Raw genomic sequence first — 16,222 nt, 5'->3', positions numbered from 1 at the left:
TATGTATCGGACTGCAATCTGTTATTATCATCACATTTGAAAAAACTATACGTGGACAGACATTGAAACATACACCTTTTCTAAATGGCAGTGTTCACATGTGAAAGCCCCCAGGTTTAACACAACTAAAAAGGACTTTTTTGAATGGCTGTATACTGCGTTTACACTTATCCTAATGAAGGACTGAACTGGTGAGATGTGTGTTCAGCTGGCATGCACTATCCAAAAGTGCCATAAAGTGTCTTGGACCATGGCAGGACAGAAAGGTGGGATTAATACTAGTCCCAGCCATGTACCATTTCACCCTTAGAAAGGTTTTCCTTCTCCCCAACATAGCCTTCCGCAGAGGATGGTTGTCAGGATAAAATGAGATAACCCCCATATACCTTGAGCTTCTTGGGGGAACAGTGGGATATTAATGTGACAAATAATAAGTGAAATAAGCTTGTATCATCACTCAGTTAAAAAGGCACAGCTAAGAGACACATCTCACTAAACAAACAAGGGGAAAATATCCAATCTTATCCTTAGGGTAAGATTCACACATTATGTTAATTACATAGTAAAATGCACATGAATGCATGAAAGCTGTTAGCATCAGCCACCACAGCCCATTGCTTCTAATCACTTGCAGCACATATCCCACAGACAGATCCACAAGACCATCACAATATGGTAATCTCATGAACAATACTGCTTTCCACTTACAGCCATAGCCTGCACAAGGTTGTTTCCCACTTAGGGCCATGGCCTGCACAAGAGGGAGACTTTCATTTGGACAACCGGTGACAACAGTGTGTCTGTCACACTGTTAAATGAGATCAGTGTACAAACCTTTGCAGATACACAAAACCATCCCAAATGGGAGGCAAGCAGAGAGATGACAAAACTCTGTATAATCAAGTTTTTCAGTAATGAGATAACAAACTCTTTGTTACTGATCTGACACTTTTTCTTCATCATGAAGAAAGTGACCTACTGCAGTGGTCACCCTAACCTTCCTCCCCTTGCATGTTCAGAGGTAGAGTTTAGCTTTAAATTCCAATTGTTGGAAAGTAACAGTGAAAGATGACTCTTGTTTTCAGGCTACATGTATGGGCTTACTCAAAGTATCTAGGTACACTGAAGGAAACAGTTGGACTTCTGGTCTGATCTAGTTGGGATCGTCTTCTGATCTTGGCAACATATATACCACCCCCACACCTTTGCTGACACCAAGGCTAACAAAGAGTTCTGAGTAACTTCAAAGTTTGCTTGCAACATCTAAAACAATAGTTGCTCCCCCACAAAAAGCCCTCACCCACCCACAGACCAGCCCCTTCCTTCTTCAGAAAGATATTGCTTCACTTGTTCTGAGTTTTGTGTCATGACAGCAAATAAGAGAAAGCCACACCGCTTCCTGTAAATATACTCTGTTGTGTTTCTGTTTAGCTAATGGTACTTCCTGTGTAAAGGTCAGTGCAGACATAGTATATAGAAGCTGTAATGGCTCAATTTAACATCCTGTGTGCTGAAGTGAAACTCTCCTCTCACTTGCTCTTTTCCCCCAAAACCTCTTTCTCAACTGTTTTTCAATTCGTCTGTCCTAAGTGCAAGCCTTCCAGCTCTGGGTATATGAAAAACCTAAAGTCACAAGGCTTGCAAAGCAACATGTATTTGCATGATATCCAATTTTATTCATCACAGGCAAAAGCCAGGGTGGGAAGGAGTAGGAATACTTTGGCACATGTATGTAAAGAAGCACTGACACATGTGCGGAGAATGAACCACCCCACTGGTTCACCCCAGGAGACCAGCTAGTCAGATAGCTCCCCCCAGTTTAGCTCCCTATTTACAGTTGGTACAAATGGAGGGAATTTTGGAGATTTGTGGAAAGATATGGGGGCTTCACCTGCAGCAGCAGTGCTCACTGGCTGGGTGACCGGTTACCATATTTGTTCCAGAAGTTCCATGTCAATGACAAGACATGCTGATGTTGTGACATTTCCAGGGGACTTCTGGGAAATAAAAATGGCAGCTATTGGTTGGCCAGAACACTACCATGAGTGATGGGAAGGGCACTGCCACAATGAAAGTGTAGCAGTGGCAACAGCAAAATGTATGAGGAGCATTTTTCACCCATCCCCCAAATTTCATACAGGAGAACTTGGGAAACTATTTTTCAAAAAAGTAAATTTCATCTTCCATTCCCCTCTTATGGGAATTACAAGCGTGTGTGGGTGGTAATCTTTTCCAGGTATATTTGAAAGGTGGCTTCAGCATACCCTAAAATCTTAGAAGATAAACAGAAACAGAGAAATATAAAAGCACATATATATTTTTCATGATTTACTTATTTTAGTCTAAAACAGTTATACCCACTTTTCTTTCTAAATAGGAAACCCAAGGTAGCATACATCCAATTTAAAAACAATAAATTGGTAATAGATAGGCAGGATGGTGGTTCCGAAGTTGAACTTAGGCCTGGAATCCTGGTTCAAATCCCTGCTCAGCGATGAAGCTTCCTGGGTGAAGTTGTGCCACTCACTCTCTCTCAGCCCAGAAAATCAAAACAAGCCTCTAAACATTATGCCCACTGAAAAAGAAACTGTTGCCAAGAAAAAGAGGAATGAAGTTTTATAAACGTACAGTCCAGTGCATGTTTTTTCATATGTTTTTTCACTTACTCCCATAGGACTAAACAGGAATAGGATTGCACTGTATGTTTATTAAACTTACAGCCCAGTCCTATCTAAATCCCTGCATAGCGATGCAGCAGCACTGGCACAGCTACTTCAGTATCCCTTGGAGGATTTTTGGCTGCTGGAGGTATACTGGGGGTAAAGGGACATTTATCCCCCTGCCCTGGGAAAAGCCCCAGCAGCCACTATGGGTCAACTAGGACCATGACAGTTCAGTCACTGGTGCAAGTCCACATTGACCCAAGAAGATGGATCAGGCCTGGGTAGAGGGTCGGGATTTGATGTATACTGCTGCTGCTGATCCTGCCCCCCTTCTGGGCCTAATTCAAACTTCTCCCTACCCCGTCACTGTGCTGTTCCACCCACCGCACCCCATTCAACCCCCTTCCTGCCTGTCTCCAACTTCCTGCGCAGGCTTACCTGTTCGAGAGAGTCTCAGTGGATCAGCTGGCATGCAGGAGGCTGCTCTGGCCTCCCTGACAGCAGGATTGCAGCACATGTCAGAGGAGCACATGTGACTGCAGTAAAGCAGGCTCCACTGGCACAATGCTAGTACTGCTGGTGGGGGAGAGGGATAGGATTGGACCATTAGTTCCTCTTGGAAACAGTGTTTTAATGTTTGCTAGTTTAAATTCAGGTCAAAGAGCCATCGTCAGGCACAGAATGGGACAGGGGTGTGCATTAGCAGCCTCCATAACTGATGGGCAGCAAGAAGGTTCTGGAATGGTCAGGCCATGCTGGAAGTCGGGTCTCCTGCCCTTGCCTCTTCAACAAAGAAGTAGCAGTTTCCTGCTGAACATCAGGTTCCAGCTCAAGGCTCTTTTATTATTAATTATTAACAGTATTTATATACCGCTTTTCAACTAAAAGTTCACAAAGCGGTGAACCTTTTCCCACCTTGTCTGTTCTCCAAGGGGCTCATAGTGCCATACATGATTCTTCCACCCCAACAATTCCATGAGGTAGTTTAGGCTGAGGAGTAGTAAGTGGACCAAGGCCAGCCAGTAAGTTTCATGGTGGGATGGAGAATTGAACCTGGATCCTGGTCTAAGCACTATGCCTCATATTCCTCTGCTCTAGAAACTTTGACACTTGCTCTGGTGCCAGCTATGACCAACTCAGTTGACCATCTTCACATCTGAACCCAAGGGTTCTGGGCGTAGAAGACACACTCCTGTTCTGATTTCAGGTCTGCCACCCCATGATTGGCAAGCAATATCAAACACTTGGAATAGCTAGGCCAGGTTGGGGGGGAAAAAAAAGTTAGCTTGGCCTTCTGCCTTAGCCCATCCAAACAGAATGTGCATTTCATCAGAACAAAACCTTCACTCAAGCTCACTCTTTCAGTTCTGTCAGCTGACCCCAAGCACCTTGGATCTGGCTGCTCATAGAGGCAAGATGTTTCTGCCAAAACCATCTACAACAAGCATTCCTCTGCTAATTAAGGCAGAGTAAGTCAGTCTGCACATAACTTCACAAAAGCTACAGTCAAAACACTACAATGGGTGAATCTGTTATTCCTACAGTCAGAAATATCCCGCAGACAGGCAACTGTAAGGCTTCAACAGCCATCCACTTAAGAAGAGCAGTGTTCAATAAGAGCCAACACTCAAGTGTCCAAAATCCCACTCCTTCAGAAACTAGAAAAGAATGACACTTAATCCGTGATGCATGATGAGCTTCTGGTGTATTGAAGGGGGGAAGAGAGAGAAAAGAAGAAAACTTTCTGCATTTATAAAAGGACATTACGTACGGCATTATAGAGCAGCTGCGATCAGTGAGGTCAACAGGCTGTGTCCTTTCATTGCCAGCAGTGCAGGGTAACAGGGTTACAACCAAAGTTTCTCTCAAGAGTTTGCGCAATTGGCGGGGGCTCCTCTGCTTACATAATTTCACTATTGTGACAACCAGCTGGGGAAAAGTTGCCTCATCTGCTCATTTTATTCAGTACTGCATGGACTGGATGCCTTTCACTCCCCTGATCTGCTACCATCAATTCAAGACCTATAGCATAAATAATATCCTTTAACAGGGTTGATGTTCACGTATTCACCAAGAAAAACAAATGTATGTTTGTTTACTTTTGATAAAAAAGTTGACTACAAATTTTTTTTTAACACTGTATTAATTAAAATAACTAATTCTCCCCAAAAGGGACCTCCAGCAGCCAAAAATGATTCTCTCTGAGGAGGCCTCTCCAGCAGCCAAAAATCCCCTGCAGGATGCAGTGTAGCACAAGGTACACCACATCCTACAGAGGATTTTGGACTGCTGGAGGTCTTCTTGACATTAGTCCCCTTGCCCCAGGGTAAATCCCAGCAGCCACAATGGTCAAGTTGGACCTGCAACAGTGATATTGCTGGAGTAAGTCTGTGTCGATCTGTGTAGGCAGATCAGGCCCAGAAGGGATTTTGGATATGCCCTGTTCTGGCAGGCCTCCCAAGGACCATCAGTGCCAGTGGGAAGACTCCAGCTTCCCCCCCCCCCACTTCCTCCCTGTTCCACCCAACTCCCACTCCATTCCACCCCCTTCTCACCCTCCCCCACCCGTTTCCACCCCTTGGGCTGAGCTTACCTTCTTCGGCAGGCCTTCTGATGTCCACGGGTGCATGGGAACCCTCCAGCTTTCCCGCTGACACACCAGCTGTTTGCACTGCTGCAAAGAGCTTTACAGCTGCTTTGCAGCAGTCTGCACCAGTGGAATGCGCATTCTGCTGGTGCTTCCTTTAGATAGGATTGGGCCATGAATCATAGACTGACACTAACTCACACTGTAAAAGATACTAAACTTTGTGCCTAAGCAGGGATTTAAACCTGAGCACAGGTGTCATGCTGGGTTGGCCCGAGATTAACTTCATCCTAAGAGCTAGGTAACATTCTAGAATAAAAGAAAAAAAGGAGAAGGACAGTGAATATATTCTTCAAGTCAGTTGCTTTAATGGTGTCATTTTATAGCTCAGTGGATCTGAACAATCACAATGTGCTGTCAAAAGACAGCAAAAGAACGAGCGCTAATTAGTCCCAGAAGTTAACGTTGCCACTTTTAAACGATATGATATAGAGATTTGTCTGCTTGACATACGTACTGTGCCAACGCTACAAAAACGAAAATCAATCAAAATCACAATGCGAACACTCCCTGCAACTGACTGGGTCCATTGTGCTTCCTTAGATCTGATCTTACATGGCAGGTTTCATCTATCACTATCTATTTACATAGAAGCCCACAATGAAAATAGTTAAGAATTGAAGACGCTTAAAAAAGATCCAGAGGAGTAATTGGCTTTAATGTGTCTGTTTGCTGCAGAAATGAATTCCATTGAATTATGTTGGAGATGAAGGGTAAGTTTATATAGCCAGCAGAATCAAGTGGGGAAAATTTCCTGGACTATATATACCACTTCAGACAGCAGGTCAGAGATAGAAAGTTCAAATGCTCTTCCATGAAAATCCCTACCCTAGTATATTGGGGGGGGGGGGGGGAGACTCAAACATGCAATGCTCCTTTTACAACTTGAAGCAGAACAGTCCAGGAAGAAAGATTTTTGCTTTGGCACTGGGATCTTGTACATGCAAAGCACGTGCTCTACCAATGAACTGTGGCCGCTTCCCTGTGGACCACATCAGAAGGGGCCAGGAAGTCCACAGATGAGCAGATTTCCTCTTATATTCCTTTATTATTCAGTGGGTTACTTTGCTCTGTATTCCACTTCTCCTGCACATGCCCACCAGAAAGACACTGCACTTCAGTTTATATACAGTTTATATATATGTACGGAAACGAGAAAACCAGAGCTTTTGCAGGGAGACAGGAGAAGCAACTGAAAGCTACAAAAAATGCACACACTTCACACACTACACAAAATATGATAAAAACCACATAAGGAACAGAATGAGGATTCCTAAGACATTGGTTGGTTCCACTTTGGAAACAAAGCTAAATCACCTAGAGCAGGGGTGTCAAACATAAGGCCCACAGGCCAAATGTGGCCCCTAGAAGCAATTTATTGGGCCCCTGTTGTAATTAGGCTCTTCCAGCATTATAATTGGGCTCTCTTATATCTTGAAAATATGAAGATTTGCACATTTACTTTTCTGTCATTAGCAGCTAATGAGTTTCTCTGCGAGAACAATGTGCTTATTTCTGATCATCATCTGCTTAATGATGTCAGTTTCTGCGTAATGATGTTACTTCTGGCCTTCAGTAGGCACCATGAATGCCAACTTTGGCCCTCTGTATGAGACAAATTTGACACTCCTGACCTAGAGCTCCCAAATCTATGGGGAAATCCAGACCAAAAAAAAATCAGGCACAATCCCCAACTCAGCGGAGTATCCTCCTCACCATAATGAAAACAGGCCATAAGCAGTCAGCAGGAGCAAACTTGGTGACCACCATAAGTGACGGCCTGAGTGTACGCCATCCTTGTTCTTTTGCTACTGGAGAATTCATTCTACTGTCAAAATAATGTGCACATGCTGTCATAAAGTGTAGGGCGCTCTTCTAGTATCACATCAATAATAGACAGCAGGGCCACATTTCATGAATGACTGGCAGAAATTACAGCAAGAAAATTGTTAAGCACCACATTTATGGTATGTATCACAACATATTACATTGATATAGGGTGATGCCTATCTGAACACAAAGAATTTCCATGGAACTGGCCCCAAAAAGGTGGAAGGTCTAATGCAGCTATTTTCAACCAGTGTGCCACTGCACACTGGTGTGCCATGAATGGTCTGGAGGTGTGCCACAGGATTTTGGGAGAGGGTAATTTATTAGTAGGGACATTGGGAGATGTGTCCCCCACCACCACCGGCAGCGCAGTGTGCCTTTTCTATTAAAAAAAAAACTGATGGTGTGCCCCTTGACAATTTTAGCACCTTGTTAGTGCGCCTTGAGATGAAAAAGACTGAAAATCACTAGTCTAATGCAGTGGTTCTTGAACTTTTCTGGCTCATGCCTCCCCTGATCCTTGTAGCCCTTGGCCACTGCTCCCCATTACAACACCTCACCACAGTTACCCCCAAAATAGGGATGAAGGTGTTATAATTATACACTAGAAACAAGGCTGCCAGCACTCTGAGGCTGCAATCCTAACCACACTTACCTGAGAGTAAGACCCATTGAACAAAATAGGACTCACTTCTGAGTAGACCTGGTTAGGATTGTGCCCTGAGTTTGTTAGCAGCACACCTGGAGGGTTTTGGAAAGGGGGGGGAAGTGATGAATTTACTGGGGGAGGGGAAGACTTTGTTTTGTGTGTATCTGCTAATTGCAAACTGATGCAAACTGAGACCTAGAGACTGTTTGGCTGGAATCCTAACCCCACTTTCCTGGGAGTAAGTTCCATTGAACACAATAGAACTTACTTCTGAGTAGACCTAGCTAGGATTGTGCCTTTTGTCTTACAATAGCAGCCAACAGAGTACTCCCCCCCCCCCAAAAAAAAAAAAAGGAAGCAGGAGGAAAAAGGGGAATGGCTAAAAAGGAATGGGGATTTTAATTTTTAATCAATTTTTGGAGACAAAGTCATCAAGAGTGGCTTTTTTCTCTTTTTTGGAGGGGGAGGAAAAAGAGAAAGGTGAAGATCCTGGGGTAAGGTGACACAGACCCCAAGCCTATGTAGGTCTACTCAGAAGTAAACCCCATTTGAGTCAATGGGGCTTACTCCCAGGAAAGTGTCTCAAAGGACTGCAGCCACAGACAGCAAGATTACAACTGCCCCAAAATAGATGGGGGCTGCTCACACACATACACCCAACATGCAGATGCCACCCCTGTTCCCCCCAGGCAAGACGGAGGGATGCAGGCTGGGGCATTTGGACACCCCCCACTAGGAGCAGGCTGGCTCTTTCCTTCCCAAGCAGAGGAAAGCGCTGCACTGCCTGGACTTACTTTAAAGCCTGCCAGGAGCGCGCCCTATGCTGATGGGATGCAGCATCTCTGCACTCTTCTCTCCTCTAGCCTTGACCAATCCCAGGATTCCCAGGGCGAGGGGCACACTGGGAAATGTAGTCCTTGGGGTGAGGTTGCACATGGAGAGAGCTCCATGATGAGATGCAGCACCTCTGCCTGCCCAGCCAGCCTTCTCTCCCACCTCTCCCCAGCATGTTTCACAGCCCTCCCAGCCTCACACTGCCCCAACCCCCTGGTTCACAGCTGCAGAAAAGCAGCAAGTCAGGAGGCAACCAGTGCAGCTGAGCTCAGCAGAGCAGCTGCAGCCACCTCTCTCCCCAGATGTCTGGTGATGCCCCTGGAGGTTAGCCTCGCCTCACTAGGGAGGCAGGATGCACAGATTGGATACCTCAGGTCTAAACAGAAGACTGACAGATAACTTGTAATATCTCAGCTTGGATTCTGTACATATAGATTTGGTCCTGGGCGCTACCATAAGTCCATGCTCTCTTAATCTGAGACTGCTTTCAGTATGAAATGGAGTTCATATAAATATTCCAGTATATATGTGGTTCTGCTGCTGTCTTCAGATTTCTCCAAGTATCATGGGGTCTTGGACTATGCATGTACAAAATTTCATTTTCTGTCTGGAAAGACATTAGTTAAAAAACCCCTTGAAGCAGCAAATAAAGGTCCAATCCTATCCTTTAGATACATCAGCATATTCCTACTATACTGACATAGAAGTCTGCCCACCAACAGATGTGCCGTGGATGCCAGCACAATTCCAGAGAAAAACACTGCACCAGTGCAGCTTGGATATGACTTGGACACCAGTCAAACTCCACTGGCAGGGAGGCCAAAAGAGGGAGATTGGGGAGAGACTTGAGAGGGAAGTAGGAGAGATGAGGAGGAGTTGAGGTACACAATATCCTAAGCCCCCTTCAGTCAATGGACATGCCCCCAATGCCAGGAAAACATGACACTAATGACCAAGCTGGCACAGGTAGGAAAATGAGGAACAATGAGGGGAAAACAACAACAAAAATGCACCTTCTGCCACTTCCTCTGCTTCTAGTTAGTGAGAAATTTTCTTTCCAGCATATATCTCGAGATCTCTGAGAGTTTCTATGCCTCCATCATTCCAGATTCAACATCCACCTTAGGTCTTCAGGAGTGAGAATGTCTGGTTTCTTTCTTTTTTTGGATAATTTATATTCCGCCTTTCCTATAGCAAGAAAGCTGAAGGCAGCTTGCAAGCAGAATTAGAATAGCAACTAACAAATAGCAAAACTAAAACAATTAAAGAAGCAGAAAAAAAGCCCACACCCAAACAGGAGAGGTATCAAATTAAAGCCTCACAGGCCTGAAAAAACCAAGTCTTTAGTAGAAAGGTAAGCACTGGATGCCAATTAAACTTCCTGGGGTAGGGAATTTCAAATCTTTGAGAAGAGAATATAGTTCCATATCACCATGGAGAAGGTCCTATCAATGTAGAAAGCCCTCTTTCCTAGAGGTGTGCCAGCAGCTCTGTTATATTCAATAGTGCCCAAACTACCCATCAGCCCCTTGCAAAGGAAACTGCACTAACAGGTTTTTCAAACAAGACCCTAAAGGTGAAGATGGATCCTTGTTTAGCGAGGATCCATTGAAAAACAATTGCAGTCTCAGAAGGGAGAGAGGAGAAAGTTCTTCAGAGAGGTTCATATGCAAAAGACTCTACATTCTGGGGCACAATGATAAACTTTAAAATAAGGAACACCTGGTATTCCTAATGGAAAACCAGAATTTTTTGTTTCTGCAGTGTTCACCCACATATATGTACTTTGCAAAACAGAGAAGGAGAGAAGTCTTTTGCCTCTCCTTTCCCTCTTTCCTTTTTCTGTGCCAGCATAATACAATCTGTTTAAGAGAGAAAGCAGAATTGTGTGCTAAGGAAAGCTACAGAAAGAGGGATTGCAAAGCTCAGGCCAGGGAGGACTATAATTTTGCAGTGGAATATGGGCAGAAGGTTTAAGGTTCAATCCCCAACAACTTTAAGCTAAAGATCAGGCTTCAGGGGTTGGTGTGTCGTTTGCTAGAGACCTTGAAGAGCATTCTTGTAAGAAGTAAAGAAGTAAAAGCTGTTAGGAATCACTGGGACCAGAACCAGAAATCCATGGATCTATGTGCTATTGTGTGCTGAACCACCAACAGTATAAATAAGAGTGTCTTCTGGGAAATAATAGCTTCTATAAAAGCTCCTGAATCAGGCTGGGATCAACAGTAGTATCTACTACATCTGGTTCCTTGGCTTGTAATTCATGGTTTTCAATTCAGTGCCAGAGTGCTGACCAACTTTCCTTGCAAGGGACACTTGCTCCATTCAACATTTCTCCCCCCGCCCCAAGCTGAGGCTTCACCTTAAATTTTGTTGCCAAAGCTTCAGGATGTCCTTCTTAGAGAAGTTTGTCTACCTTATTCTATACAAGCTTTCGGAATTTCCAACCTGTTGGGAAATGCTTAGGCCTTTGCACACAGTAAATTCAAGCATGTTTCTGCTTTTGATTTCAAATAGAGTTTTAAGTCTTATTTTGGTTGTTTTAATTGGCTTTTATAGTGTGTATTTATGTTCTGTACATTGCCTTGGGTGCTTTGAGAAGGAGAGAGGAGATATGTGAATTTGAAGCATAAAATAAAATCAGCAGCCTGGATTTGTTCTGGCTTGTAGTTACGCAGGCCATTACCAAGCTGAGAAGTAGTACTGTAGTCAAAGCCTGCCATTTTCCCCCATCACTGAATGTAAATACAGGGAATAGCTGAACCTGTTCAATTCTGCCTGTCATACAGTACTGAAGGCACAAGAGTTCTGCCGGAAGAAAATGGTGGCAACCCTAGCAACAGAAGTAGTGAAATTATGGCTCATGCGCTACATGTGTCCCCCAAGAAGTTGAACTGTGGTCTCTGGAGTAATGAAAGTGACTCAAAACAGAAGGAAGAGACAGTATTATCTGGGAACTACTGTTTTCTAGCTCCATTAAACATAACAGGTTTATTGATCAGGGCTATAAGCAGCTCTATGGTAGGACTATAAATACAGGGTTCAAGTAGGATTTCTTGGAGCCCAAGGGGGGATCTGGGTTGTACTAAAGGGGACAGTTAATTCACTGCATCTGAGTATGATACAAGGAGGTCCACTGGAAGGTATCCTTGAGATTTGCCTCACTGGAAACAACACATTAGGAGCACTTGGGACACCAAACAGCACGGCCCATATGACAGGGAGACAAAATGATGCGGAAGTAGCAATGGCATTGTGAGGAGAGACATGGAACCTCGTGGGATTACAGATAAGGACAATCAAGGCTGCTGCCACCTTACAACCTGGAAGCCAGACTGACACACTTTTAAATCTCTCCGTGCAGTTGGAAACACAGTAGCCATGGGTCCTCCCTCCTATTGTTTCAGGACTATTGTCCAGCAACTGTTACCCTGCACATGCCCAATCTCGTCTGATCTCAGAAGCTAAGCAGGGTCAGGCCTGGTTAGTACTTGGATGGGAGACCGCCTGGGAATACCGGGTGCTGTAGGCTTATACCATAGTCTTCCGAGACTGAAGGTTGCCAACCACATTGTCCAGTTCCCTTCCTCATTTGCTGTGCACTGTGTCTGAAATCCTGTGGAGCACAGCTGATGAGGAAGGCAGATGTCAGGAATGGGAGGGGGGGGAATGGAGAACCCAGGCAGAAAGAGTTCATTGTTTCTTGCTTCAACAGGATATTTAAAGGTGTGTATATCTGGGATGCAAGGTGTGGATACAGTCTCGGAGTGATATATTGTTAACTGTGACCAAAGAGGAGGAGAAAAGGACAGGGAGCTAGAGGGAGGAATCATTGAGGTACTGACTGAGCTATCTTATGGCTGTCAGTCAGCCACACAAAGAACTCGATATGCAGCCTTAAGGCATAAGAACTTTGGGTGCCCGCAGCATATATCCTTTCCAGCAAGCAGGAACTTGCTGCTTGTACATAACTACGTTGGCCAAAGTCCAAAAACACAAATCGGATGGATTGCACTCTACTGGATTTTGGCATGCTCCTTCCTTTTGCAAGGCACTTACAGCTATGACGCCAATAGCATTTCTGGCTTGTTTGGACTGTGGACCACTCCAGGTCTTGGGAATTGACTCCCACCCTGAGGAACTAATCGTCGTTGTGTGTTCCATTTTAAAAACTGCATGGCAGCAAGCTCAGAAGTTATGAAGGAAGGTAGGAAACAGTCATAAGTACCAAGAAAACCAAATTTATTTCCATATTTTGTGGCAAGTCTTTTTTAATGACACCTCGAGGACACCACTCTTTATTTTATTTTTGCATTGCAGGACAATTTCGTATGCAGTTTGTGTGGGACAGAACCACTTGACTTTGCTCTGTAGTCTCCTAGGCTAAAACCAGAGTTGTTAACGAGTCATGCTGTCATGCAAATAAAGTAACCCCCTCAGGGCACCATATAAATTTACAGAGTTGTTAGAGAATGTGATTATTTTCTGAAGCACCAAAGGCTCCAAGGCAGCACACGAACTGTTCAATAGTAGCTTCTGGTCAGAACTCAGAGCAGCGGCATAAATTAATCCACAAACTCATTAACATTCAAACTGAGACGGATTTCTGCTATCCCTGCATTCTTGATGAAGTATGAAAGGCTTAAGGAGTTCTTCCAAACACCCTCTATTGTGAGTGGATCCATCATACCCTACCGCCATCTCACTTTGAGGGCCAGAGACCCTACACGTAAATACCTGAAACTGAGACAAAACATTGGTCCATCAAATTCAGTATTATCAACTATGCTGCTGAGTCCCTTTATTGAAAATGCTAGGAACTGAATTTCTGCATGTTTTCTGTCACTGACCTATAGACCTATGGAAGCTCTCTCAACCCAGATGTAACCAAACATCTGGAAGGATGCAGACAACAATCTTACCATGTGTCCTACCACATATCTGGATTCAACATATGATGATGTAATTGACCAGACTACCCTAAGATAGTCCGGTTGTCTTTATTGGTTCTCAGCAGCACCTTGTCAAGTGTTAAGGAGAATTTTGGCACACTTCAAATGCAGGTATGCCATAAAACTGCCATTTCCAACCATTCGTTGTTGAAGCCTATGATAAACACAGTGTGACTGTAGCCTTTAGAAGGTCCTGTCAGTCCAAGTCCAGCATAGAACTATACATTTCCAAGTCACTGAAATGGAGCAAAAGTCACCTGTTACTCCTGTTAGTGTCCACTAACATGAGTGTGTGTGTGAGAGAGAGGGACAGAGAGAAAAAGAGAGTGCACCAAAGAATTGTTGCATAGTCAAGTGAGAAGCACTGCCCTCCCCACCAGGAGGGAAGCTGTGACATTGTTCAACCATCAAACCACACACAGCTCATCATAGCAACATGAATTTTGCTAGCTTATCATAAAGGAAAAAAATGGTGTGTGCCTGGGTGCACATGCACACTTTCCTATGAATGGGAAAGGCTAAGTTCCATTTAGCTACACAGAAGACTAGCCAAGTCATGAATAGTATGAGCTGACAAGGGCTCTCATCCCACATTCCTCCAGGGATGAGTTGTCACTCCTCTTTCATGTCCATTCAATCCCTGGCCTTTTTAGTGAGACAAGGATACTGATGAGTGCCAACAGCTCTTGCAATATGGCCTCATTCTCACTATGAGCTGGAGCAAGGCCACCAACTCATCTCAAGCACCAACAAGCCATTGCTCAGCTGTCAAAAAGTGACACCCTCACCCCATTTGCTGCTGTTATTATTATTAAAATATGGTAATTGCATTTCCTATTTTCAGAGGGTGCAGAGTGTAAAATATAAAATGGTCATCACATGGAACAACTATTAAAAGCTTCCCTACCTCCTCCCCCTATTGGCAAAAGAGCTTTCTCCTACCTCCCTGGGCTTCTCCAGCCAACCATAAGGCAAGAAAACCCTTGGGCCCTACCTTAGTTAAAGAAAGTATCAGAATGCCCATCTTTTGTCCAAAGGTCATTGCTTCCTTCCATCCTATCAAAGATGGGCAAAAGAGCCCATCCAAAAGGAAAACTCCTGCCCATCCAAAAGGAAAACATTAACCCTTCCTTGCCTCCCAGCTGGAACTTCCCTGCTGCTCGTCCTGTCCGAATGATGGCTCCATGAGGTTTTTCACACCGCGAAAACAGTATGTAAGCATACCCAGATAGACACAGACTCGAGTCTTCATGGGTGGGGACAAGTGTTGAGTCAGGGGGCCCTTGACTCAAGAGTTTTTCTGAGTCTTCCATGTGCACCACTCACGAGTCCAAGTCAGCGCAAAAAAATGCATTTTCGCGACTCAAGTCTGAGGCACCTGATTTGAGTTCCCATACCTGGGAAGAAGCAATTATTTCTACCTTCCCCACTGACCACTGAGGTCACAGGGGCCTGAGGGGATTCTTTCATTTGCAGATGGGGATGCCAGGTGTAGCACAGTTGCAAGTCTCTCATCCGGCTCACAACACCGCTGAGACTAATATTGAGGATTCAGGATGACCTGGCCAGGATGGTCCTCAGAGCCTGACCTGACTGAACCCTGATATTGCTTCTGATTCTCAAGGCATTGTAATGAACGTTTAGATCTCATAAGTGCCCTTTATTCCAGCCAGAAAAAAAACAGGGCTTACAGAGGTGGTGATGGAGGTGTGTCTTGGTAGACAAAGAAGCAAAACATTACCTTCATCATGTTGTCCTTTAAGTTCAAATAACTGATGGTGGTTAGATTGCTGATTTCCATGTCCATACAATGTGCTATTTGCAACTAATTATTTCAATCTGAGACATGAATGGTTTATTATTAAAACTGGACATAGCTGAACAAGAGCTTTTTAAATTTAATTTGCTTCAATTTAAATTGGGGCAGCAATCCAGCATCTCCTGAAGCAATCTCCAAAAACCTTACAGAGGGCGCAATCCTAACCCGCGCTCGAGCAGGTAAGCCAGGAAGCTTGCACTGCATCCAACACGGGATTGCAGCGAGCAGCAGCTCAGCCACGGGCAAGGGGAAGCTCTTTCCCTTACCCGTGGGTACGGGCTGCGCACCCCTATGAGTCTCCTCGGACCTGCAACACCTCCGGAGGTGGCGCAAGTCCGAGAAGAGCGGAGCGGCTTGAAGCGGCTCGCCCTGGGAACAGGGGTTGGGATTTGGCATAACCACCGGGTCCTAGTCCCGCCCTGGCCCTGCCCTCCCCGGCCCAGTAACACCCCCTCCTGCCCACTCCCCATGCCCCCCACACCTACCTTTGCCGCTTATGTCGGCGCGCTTGCACCGATATAAGTGGCAGTGCGGAAGCCGCAGCAGAGGCTTCTGCCTCTGTCGGCGCATCTGAATTTACCAACGCAGCTCCCATCTAAGGAGGCGCAAACGTGCTCCAGGGCCACCTATACCGGCATAACTGATTGTGCCCTAAGAGACACTTCATACCGTAAAGATTGAGTCAATACACACAGCACAATGGCAGAGGTGCAAGCCATTGTTTCACCCCGCCATCTTCAATTTAAAAGAAACACAAGGCCAAACATTGAGGACACAAATCTTGGACTGGATCCTACTCCATCTTATGTCTCAAAATGCAGCTCTGGA

At 44.9% G+C, this 16,222-nt stretch overlaps 1 protein-coding gene and 1 pseudogene across 12 annotated transcripts in view; one reads left to right on the top strand and one right to left on the bottom strand.

The window, feature by feature from the left end:
- The window catches only part of CELF2 (CUGBP Elav-like family member 2), a 503,139-nt gene that overhangs the window by 266,468 nt on the left and 220,449 nt on the right, over positions 1-16,222 (bottom strand). The window lies entirely within an intron of this gene.
- Positions 12,039-12,155, top strand: LOC136658204 (5S ribosomal RNA; annotated as a pseudogene).

The sequence above is a fragment of the Tiliqua scincoides genome, chromosome 7 (genome assembly GCF_035046505.1).
Source record: "Tiliqua scincoides isolate rTilSci1 chromosome 7, rTilSci1.hap2, whole genome shotgun sequence".
In the NCBI taxonomy this organism is placed as follows: Eukaryota; Metazoa; Chordata; class Lepidosauria; order Squamata; family Scincidae; genus Tiliqua; species Tiliqua scincoides.
This window is presented reverse-complemented; position numbering and strand designations above follow the sequence as displayed.